General features: G+C 32.1%; 1 pseudogene; it reads left to right on the top strand.

The window, feature by feature from the left end:
• Positions 1–519: 519 nt before the first annotated feature.
• On the top strand, positions 520–1069 carry LOC105294677 (annotated as a pseudogene).
• Positions 1070–8959: the final 7890 nt, after the last annotated feature.

The raw sequence follows: 8959 nt of genomic DNA on the forward strand, positions 1-8959 counted from the left end.
TTTCCAGTGGAAACATTAAAAGGTAAAAATAAAACTTTTAAATTATGTAGGTAGGAAGAAATTTTGTTTTTTCTCAGGATCCAAAATTAATATGATTGTAGGAATCCAGATATATTTGATAGTACTAAAACTAACTTCTGTCTAAGAGACCTTTGCATAAGTAGTGATCTCAGTCTTTGGTTTTGATGTCTCTGAAAGGTACACAGAACTTGAAACAAATCTACTGTCTACATAATATAAGGGGACTTTTGAGAGCCTGTTGCATGACTCTGGTAACCAATGGGGGTACACTTTCAGTTATAAATTATAAACTTCCATATTGAGAAGAATTTCCTATACAAATTTTAGTAGTAGGTGGGGTGGGGGTGAGACATCTCCTAAACACAAATTGGCCTTATTTGGACCCAAATTGACATATCCTTTGTGGGAAAACAGAAACAAAAGAAACAAATAGAAAAAACCTGACACAAAGGATTTATTTTAAAATAAGACTCATTTCTTCTCACAAACACCACCAACATGGTGTTCAGGCGCTTTGTGGAAGTGGGCAGGGCAGCCTACATCTCCTTTGAGCCTCATGCCCAGAAGCTGGTCGTGACTGTAAATGTTATTGATCTGAACAGAGCTTTGGTTGATGAACCTTGCACGAAGGTGAGGAGACAGGCTGTTTCTTTCAAATGCATGTAGCTCATTGACATCCTCAGGTGCCTACACAGTGCCTGCCAAGAAGTGTGCCTGACAAGCCTGGCAGAAGGCATATATCAGTACAAAATGCGCAGCCACAAGATGGGCCCAGAAGATTGAAGCCAGGATGACAAATCTGATTGTTACAAAGTCACAAAGGCAAAGAAAATGAGAAACAGAATAATCAAGCTTGAAGTTAGCTTCAAAAGACAGCATTCCTGAAAGCTTCTCCTCAAAAAAAACACCTGCTGCTAAAGGTGCAGCTGCAAAGGTTCCAGCAAAAATGACCACTGCAGGCAAGAAGGCTCCAGCCCAGAAGGTTCCTGCCCAGAAAGCTGCAGGCCAGATGGCAGTGCATCCAAAAACATCTGGTAAGAAAGCATAAGAAAATAAGAGGCATAAAAGTGATAAAGGTTCTTTTTGACATGCTAGCAAATCTTAGAAAATATATAAGACCTAACTTAATGGTCTGGATCTTTATGGAGTAAGCAGAAGTCTACTTTGAAGGAAATTATACTTTCAACTCTGGCCTCAAAGAATTCCCAAAGATAAAATTACAAGAAAGGACAGTGAATAATCAAAAATTAAAACTCACTAATGCAACACAAGGAAGTAAGTCACCATGAAAGAGAGCCAGCAGAAATAAGGCATAGCAATATTAAACCTGATAAAGTTTCAGATAATGAATTTATACAGATATAAAAATAAAATATACAAGTATAAAATATAAAAATATTTAAAATTAAAACAGGAAAATATGAACTATAAAATGACAAGCAGATTTGAAAAATCTAACAATAATCATAACTTAAATTTCAAAAGATGGATTAAATAGCAAACTGTATAGAGGTAAAAGAGTATTATGGAACTGGAATATCTGAGGGAATTAGGATAAAAGGCTAAAACATATGGAAGAAAACAGGTTGAGAGATGTGGAATAAGGAATAAAGCACCACATATATCTAAATAGATTTCCAGAAGGGAAAAGTGGATCGTAACAGACGCACTGCTTAGAGAAATAATGGCAAGGAATTTTCAGAAATGATGGAAAACACCTATTTGGAGATGCAGAAGTCTCAGAGGATAAATGAAAATAAACCCAAACCTAGAAACCTCTAACCTAGAACCTGCAGAACACTGAAGCACAGGACACATATTAAAAGCCTCTCAGTGAGTAAAAACAGTTTACCAACAAAGAAACAATGATTAGACTGAGCAGACACTGCAATCAGTAATGGAAGGTGAAAGAAAGTGTAGAATTGTATCTTTAAATGGCATATAGAAAATAACTGGTCACCTAGAATTATGCATCCAAAAAACTCTTCCAAAAATAAGGCAACATGAAGAAAATTTCTGAGAAATAAGAGCTGAGTTTATCATGAACAGTTCCTTTTCAAAGAGAATTCTAAATAATAATTCTAAATTCTAAGTAAGTCCTTTAAGAAGGATATAAATCCCATTTGAAAGTCCAGGATACAGAATGGGATAGGGAAGGAAAGAGGGAGTGTGGAAGGAGAGAAATAGTATGTGGAAAATTCTAAACAAACATTGACTATAATAAAAGTCAGATTAGAAGAAATATTTAACAAAAATATTGTCATCAAAATAGTATTTTAATAGAGTAGGTGATTGGAGTTAAAGGGTTCTAAGGTTCTTGTAAAGTTTGAGAGAAATTTAAAAAGATTGATTTTCTCTAATTTTTAAGTTAGGTATGCTTATTATGGCAATCAATGAAAGATAAAATATACGTTTAGCTCTCAAATACATGAAAAATTATAAGGGAAATATCAATGTCAAAAATCAATACAAGTCAAATAAGTAAAAAAGATCAGAAAATTGGGATAAATAAAAAGCACCAGCTAAAAGAGTATATATGTAATCATATTCAATGTGGATGAAGTAAACTTTCAAAGACAAAATGGACTAAGCTGATTTGGAAGATAGATGATTAGAGAATAAAAAATTCATCAGGTTTTAAAAAGACACTAAAAAGACATTTTAAACACTTCTTTGCTGCAAATTTGAGACATGAAAATGGCAAATTTCTAGCATAAGTTACCAAAACAATAAAAAAGAAAGAGAACATATGAATGCTCTATGTGTATTAAAAATTTTCAGTAGTTAATCTCAAAAAACACCATTACCATATCATTTTATTAGAATCTTTTACCAAGTTTTAAGCAACTGAAAATTCCAATTTTATAAAATTTTTTAGATGACAGAAAAAAGGATTACCCAACTTATATTTTGGAGACAAAGACAGTATTTTTTTTAAAAAAGAACAATTATAGACTGATTCTACCAAAAACTTAGATTTAAAAAACTTAATGTATTAGCAGAGTGAATCAAGCAATGTATAAATGTTATATAGTAACAAAATTTTATAAAAAGAATGTAAGATTGATGCAGCATTAGAAATCAATAAGAATAACATTTAGATTCAAAAATTTACTTGATACACTGCAATAATAAATAATGATAAAATTTCTTAACAAAGCAAGTGAAGAAAAAATTTCTTAACCAGATTGAGTTACTGCTAAAAAAAAAAAAAAGGTACCTTATTAATGGTGAAATATTGAAAGCTTTATTCTCTTTCTCTCTCTCTCTCCCTCTCTCTCCCTCTTTCTCTCTCTCATTGTGTGTGTACGTGTGTGTGTACTAGCATAATATGGTTTTATTTGTTTATGAAGAGCAGTGGTCAAGAAGAGCCAAAATATTCTTGCTGAAGAAGAAGTTTGGGGAATGTGCTCTACCGGATATTAATTCTTATTGTAAAGTTACAGTAATTAAGATATGTGTTGTTTTTCCAGATTTAGGCCAGTAGAACAGAAGAGAGTCAGAAACATACTAATACTTTAAGACAGCTCTGTCATTGCTGACCAGTAGGCAAAAGCATTTGACTATGGGTTGTGCTGAATCAACTCTGTCAATATGGGAAAAAGTAAAGTCTTTCCTTACCATGCTCCTTATGTCATACCATATACAAAAGTATATGTATTAAATGTATTAAACACCTTAAATGTGAAAGGCAATATCTAATCTTTTGCAAGATAATATAAGAAAATATATGTATATTCTTGGCTTAGAAAAGATTTCTTAATGAAAACACAGAATTAGCAAACCATGAAGGCAAATTTGATTTCACAAAAATTATCTGTTTATTAATAGACATTATAAAGTGAAAATAGACCATAACTGAGAAGAATGTAGTAACAACAATGTATATGAGAATCTAAAATCTATAAAAGATGAGAATCTATAATATATAAAGACATTCTACAAATTTACATGTAAAAACCAAATAATGCTGAAGATGGACAAATGACTTGAATGTGCACTTCATATTAAAAGATGCATGAACTAGCAAGTTAAACAAAATAAAAGATATTTGACTTCGTTATTAATCATGAAAATACAAAGTGAAATTGCATTGAGAAACCATTTACAGTTATCAGATTGATAGGAGTTAAAAAAATCTATATCTTATGCTGGTAGAAATGGGGAGCTGTGGGAAGTCTCATACAATGTATTTGGGAATGAAAAGAGTTAAAACCACTTTCAAATCAATCTGTGTTAAATAATAAAGTGGAACATGAAAATCCCTGCAAGCAAGCAGTATACATGCAGAATAAATACTGTACATGTGTACCTGGAGACAAGTAAAAGAATATGCATAGGTACTTTGTTTATAATAGCAAGAAAAGTGGAAAATATCTGAGATGTCCATTGACCATAGAATGGATAAATGAGTTTTAATATATTCATGAAATGCAATATATAGCAGTGCAAATGAACATGCTACAAGTACATGCATTATCACAGTTAAATCTAAAAAGCATAATATTGAATGAACAAACCAAGGCATAGATTATGTCCATAGATTTTCATTTATAAAACAAAATATAACAAGCTAAATCAAACACTATAGTACTTAGGATAAACTATAAGTAAGATAAAGGAATGATACGGACTAAATCCAGGATGGTAGTTCCAAGTGTGGGCCACTGATGTGGATTTGATCATGCAGGTGGTTTCCTAAATGTTATTTTGAAGCTGGGTGGTGACAGTGTGACTGTTTGTTTTATAGTTATTTTTCATTCAGATGTTATTTGCATTTTATAAATATTCTTCATAAAAATATGTTTAAAAAAGGAAAAAATTCTCTGATTAGTTGATGTTAGATTTGTAATTCCAGTTATAGTCTATCCTGTTATATATATATGTAACATTAATTAGCTCTTACACAATTTGTAAATGTGGGAATGATGTCTGTTTAGAATGGAAATTATGTGGGTTCATGTGTAATTCATATTTTGCACAAGCAAGTAACAACATTTATATTCAAAGTACACTAACACAGGTGAACTTATAAGATGTGGAGGAAAGACGTACTGTACATGATGTCCATTGGCTGCAGAGTTTTTTCTTGGCTCACCTGACCACGTGCTCTGTCTTGGATAGGTAATTGAGCAATTTCCCTCTGTGCATTTTGTTCCTTCATACATAATTCAGCAACCTGATCCTTTCCTTACACTTCTGTCCATTAAGTAACTTTTACTCATTGTTATTTAAAAGCAAAGCCCCATATTTATCATAGTATTTCTTTATTTATTAGGTAGTTAATATGTTTTTTAAATTGTGCAAATATTTTTAAAATTAGGATTTTTTTTTATGATATTATGCTCTAGTCATAAGTTTCATGGGTTATAGTTATAGTGCCCTAACATTTTCTTTCCCTTAAAATCTGTCATTTTTATTGTCTGATTTTGTAGAACATGTTATTTTTTTCTAGATATGCATTATGTTTCCACAGAAATCCTTGTATCTGTTCATTTCGATTAGATTTTGTCCTATATAGGCTAAATTAATAAATTAACATTTAATTAATAAAATTACATTTATTAATAATAAAAACATTTAATGTTCGTCAACCACATTTACAATCTAGTGGTACAATGCTAGCTACTGAGGGAAACATAAATGGGCAAATAGTAATATTTGTTCATAAGTGCTATAAAGCTTACCTACAAAGTAAAGGTTAAATTGTTAGCAAGGTCCTGAAGAATCTTGACCTAATCTACTTTTTTCAGTCTCCTCTTCCTAATTTGTCTTCCAGTTTCTATGCCTCCCAGCCATATTGATTTATCTGTTCTTCACATATACACCAAGAGGCGGAGAGAAGTTAAGCAAAGTGTAGAGCTTTTACCTTGCCAATCCCTCCTTCATACTGCTGATAGTGTTCATTTCCTACAGTATCAATCATGTTATACAAAATTCACTTTTTCCATTTAAAATCTTTAATGGGTCTACAAAGCCAGTGAAATTAAGTATGTATTCATTGCATAGTGTCAATAGAGCCTTTAGTATATGATCCTTTAGTATATGCCACCTTCTTTTTTACCCTTATTTGCTTCGGTCCTCAACTATGAAATAAGGCTAAAATAGACACTAAGTCATTGGATTGTTTGAGGATTAATGATGCAATAGATATCAACTTTTGTCATAGGAAATGCTCAAATAAAGTTAGGTAATGCTGTTTTTCGTGGTTGTTGTTTAACATATCTTCCTTGCTGACCTATGCTTGAGTTATCTTCAAAAGTCATAATTTCCTAAACACACTAGATACTTTCTTGGCTTCACATCTTGTTTTGGTTTGCATAGCTGTAACTGTGCTTTGCCTCCACATGTGCCCTTCCTATGTTTGTTTGAATGTTTACTCAATCATCCAGGTCCAGGTTAGGGACCACATATTCTATCTGGCCTACCTAGTAGACAGAAGTAAATACTTGTAGAATAAATGAATGTTGTTTAATATTTCTTTATTGAATAATTTTGTGCATGTATGTTTACAGTTTAGTTAGCATTTTATTTGTTTGGTTTTCAACCACACTTCAAGTTTAAGTCCTAGCTCTATCACTTATTCAATATCCTTAGGCAAATAATTTAATTTTTTTAAGCTACCCTTTCTTCCTCTGTAACACAGGGACAATGATTTGGCCTAACATGTATATTGTGAAGGTTTTGTGAGTGACAAAATAAGGGAAGTTGTGAGGGACAAAATAAGTATTTGGTTAATTACCAAGTACTATATACATGTTAGATGTAACTATTGTAGTTAGTAAAATTTTCAGTAAATGCTGAATTGAAGTTGAAATGATATTTAGATATTTCGGTTCAAACATCAATTCCTTGACTTCTGTGAAGAACTAACAAGTGAAATGCTCTTTGTTTTCCACTCTGCTATTAATTTTAGTTTTTATTCCATGTAATTATAAACTTCATGAAAACTATTTTATTCGTTGCTATATCATATCAAATGAGTGAATGAATATTAGTATAAAACATAGCAACTTCAACAGAGGTTGGCAAGTGGATAAGTATATTAAATATGTTTATTGAGTGAATGGCTTTTTCATTGGTAAAAAAATCCAAGAAATAATTTTTAAAATCATCTCATACTTAAACATTTAATTGGATAAGCATTTTTTGTGTCAACATCCCACTCATTAACAATGGCTATGAAATCTCACTGGGTACCTGGTTATATTTTATATACTTATAGGCAGCAAAAAATTATCAAAAATTAAAATAGTCATTATTGTATACAGCACCACTAGTCAGAAAAATATGCCTGTAGAGCATACACTTACCATTCTCTCTTCTCGTATAGTATTTATGTTGCTGAATTTCAGCATCTGAACAACTAAAAATCAGAGCCATGACTTTGGAGTCAGACTCTCTGAGTTCAATTCCAATATATTCTGCCACCTTCTTTTTTACCCTTATTTGCTTCGGTCCTCAACTATGAAATAAGGCTAAAATAGACACTAAGTCATTGGATCGTTTGAGGATTAATGATGCAATAAATATCAACTTTTGTCATAGTGCTTCACTCATAGGAAATGCTCAAATAAAGTTAGGTAATGCTGTTTTTCGTGGCTGTTGTTTTTATTATAATCATTTTTTATGTGCCTTCTGAACCCTCAAAGAAACACTGATTTATAAATATATATAAAAATAGAGGTTTTCTAAGACTGTGCTTTGACACAAAGCACTGTTTGACATCTCCCTCTTAGACTGTAGCCTATAAAGACTTTTATCTATGGAAGGCTGAGAATCTTTGTCACCATCAGCTTCAGTATTGGCTAGGGAATATGTGGCTTGAGCATAGAGCAGGAAAGGACAAAGGGAGTTGGTTTTCCACAAACTGACCTATCGAGGATTTCCAGATAGATGAGATTGAAGTCTGCATTAGAAGATGGGACAAGATCCTGGAAGTCACAGGTTGCGATGATATTCAATTTGGTGTTTTACTACATTTAATTTAATAGTGCTTTGTGACTAGTTCAGAGTTTTAAGAACTATTTCCTCAGTAAATTGAAAGGTATTCACTTTCAAAGCAGCATATTTTTCATATATTTTACATTATGGGACACAGAAATGATCTAGTAGATGAGATGAAAGGAATTGCAATTTTTCTTCCTCTTTAACATCGGTTGTCTTTCTTGGGTTATATCTACTTTGATTAAATGTAGTTGATTTTCATATTCTTTTGAGAATATATGGCTTTAGGAGATCAAAATAATCTATGGCAGGGAAACAGTTTTTAAAATACTCATCTCGAAAGGTGACTTTCCTATCTAGTTCTGGCTAGATACAATAAGTAAATACAGTAACCTATAGTTAGAGTGGCTGTTATTGTGTATTTGCTTTACTTTATGAGACATGTAGTCACTGAGTATGTGGTTTGTCTTATTCACTTTTATAGGTCCCTTTGAAATTTAGAAATTACCCTATTTCAGCTTTGTACCAGTAGGCAAACTGGTTCACTCCTCTGAGTCTCAGTTTCTTTAATAGTAAATGGTAATGAGGGCACCTACTCCATAGAGTAGGGAGAATTAAGCGACACAAACTATTTCTATTAAGAGTATATTAAATACATAATAGATGGTGAATGTTGGTGCTGGTGATAATAGTTGCAGGTAAGGAGATTCATAAATATTTTTAAACGAAAATCTCTTTTTAGAATTATTTGAATAACAGTGTGAAGGTTACTCAAAAAATTAAAAATAGAATTGCCATATGATCCATCAGTTCACTTCTGGGTATGTATCTGAAGGAAATGAATTCATTATGTGGAATAGATATCTACAACCCTATGTTCATTGCAGTGTTATTTACAATAGCCGAGAAATGGAAACAAGTGTCTGTCAATGAATGAATGGATAAAGAAAATTACCCGTGCACGCACGCGCGCGCACACACACACACACAC

Source organism: Pteropus vampyrus, unplaced genomic scaffold (genome assembly GCF_000151845.1).
Source record: "Pteropus vampyrus isolate Shadow unplaced genomic scaffold, Pvam_2.0 Scaffold91, whole genome shotgun sequence".
Classification (NCBI taxonomy): domain Eukaryota; kingdom Metazoa; phylum Chordata; class Mammalia; order Chiroptera; family Pteropodidae; genus Pteropus; species Pteropus vampyrus.